Raw genomic sequence first — 2,111 nt, 5'->3', positions numbered from 1 at the left:
CCTCTGGAAAGAGACATCTGATCATTTCTCTCAAAATTGTAAGTACACATATCCTTTAACCCACCAATACCATTTCTAGGAATTTACCTCGAATAGACATTTCTCCCAAGAGGACATACAGGTAGTCAATGGGGACATGAAAAGATGCTTAGCTTTGCTAATCACCAAGGAGATGCAAACTATAACCACCACGAGTTATTACCTAGCACTTGTCAGAGTGGCTACCATCAATAAATCAACAAGCATGTTGGCGAGAACGTGGAGAAAAGAGAACCTTCATACACCATTGGTAGGATTGCAAATTAATGCCGACACTATGGAAAACAGTATGGAGATTACTCAAAAAATTAAAAAATAGAGCTGCTGTACGACCCAGCAATTCCACCTCTGGGTATGCATCCAAAGAAAACAAAAACACTATGTCAGAAAGATACATGCACTCCTGTGTTAATTGCAGCGTTACTAGTAATAGTCAAGATAGAGGAGCAGCCTAGATGTCTACCAATAGATGAATGAATAAAGAGGATGGGATACACATATACAATGGAATATTATTCAGCAATAAAAACAGAATGAAATCTTTCCCACTGTGACAACATGGGTGGCCCTAGATGGCGTTAGGCTAAGTGAAATAAGTCACAGAAAGAAAGATAAATGCCAGATGCTCTCACTTACATGTGGAATCTAAAAAAAAACAAATAAAACAAAACAAAAACATAAGAAATAAAAAAATAGAACAAGGCAGAAGCAGACTCATAGATACAGAGAAGAAACTGATGGTTGCCAAAGGGAAGGGGTGCAGGGATGGGAAGAAAAAAAATAAAAATAAATAAAATTTTAAAAAAGAATAATCTAGCCTGACCTGTGGTGGCGCAGTGGGTAAAGCGTCAACCTGGAAATGCTGAGGTCGCCGGTTCAAAGCCCTGTGCTTGCCTGGTCAAGGCACATATGGGAGTTGATGCTTCCAGCTCCTCCCCCCTTCTCTCTCTCTGTCTCTCTCTCCTCTCTAAAAATGAATAAATAAATTAATTAAAAAAAGTAATCTAAAAAAAGAAAAGAAAAAGAAAACAACTTTAATACCCTTTGATAAATGACAGTTTATGTAAATGACAGTCCGTGCGTGCAGTGAATCTGATTGAGACAGAACGGAGGGGCAGACTCCGGCGCCTCCTGGGGAACCGAGACGGGAGAAGCGCCACGTCACATTGTGAAGTAGGTGAGAAGAGCAGGGGCGGGAGGGCGGGGACAGCACGCTCGCTTCCGCTTCCGTACAGGAGTATTTCCGGGGGGAAGATGTTCAAGCTGCTTAAAACACATTTGTCTTTGGGACAAGGACCGTGGTGCCTCGGAGGGGTTTGGAGGAGGCTTTCGCTGTATTTATTGAATTAATTTCGAGTTTTGGACAGTGGGAATATTCCCTCTCCGGAAACAACTTTAATTGAGGGAGAGAACGCCAAGTCTCCAGGTGTAACTGGCTCTCCAGGATTCACCGGCACGAGACCACCGCGAGGACCCACTCAACAATGAAACGAAGTGTTTACATGTTTCTGGGTATTGGAAACAATTATGTAACCCTAGAAGCTTCTGAAATCTCATACCAAGGTTTGGGGCAATTGACCACAATTTCCCTGCTGCATTGAGTTTCCTAGACTTCAGCGTTGCAAGACGTTTCTTCAGAAAAGCTAAGGCTGAAAAAATTTTTTTAAAGGTCAACTCTAATTCCTTTTCAGCAAAGAGATTTTTTTTTTTTCCTAACTAAAGCCATCAAATTGTTCCAGAATGTTAAATGTATTTTTTGTCTTCTTATCATAGACAGAAGCTGGCACGGAGACAGACTCACAGCTTCCTTCTCAATGGAGGAGGCCGTGGAAGGCCTTTGCCCGAATGGAGAATTTTGTATCAACCTAAACCACCAATTTCACGTGAGAAATGCCAACCCGATGTCACCTGGGAAGAGTGGCGATGACACATCGGAGAGCCGTGATGCTTTAGTGGAGGCTGGGGGTCCAAACTGGGCTTCCCACTCAGAGGTCCACCCCAACCCTACCCTGCCCACTCTAAGAATGCCGGGCAGAGGGTCAGCCTGAGGAGGAGCTTTAGAATCACGGAGA

Source organism: Saccopteryx bilineata, chromosome 4, assembly GCF_036850765.1.
Source record: "Saccopteryx bilineata isolate mSacBil1 chromosome 4, mSacBil1_pri_phased_curated, whole genome shotgun sequence".
NCBI classification, from domain to species: Eukaryota; Metazoa; Chordata; class Mammalia; order Chiroptera; family Emballonuridae; genus Saccopteryx; species Saccopteryx bilineata.
This window is presented reverse-complemented; position numbering follows the sequence as displayed.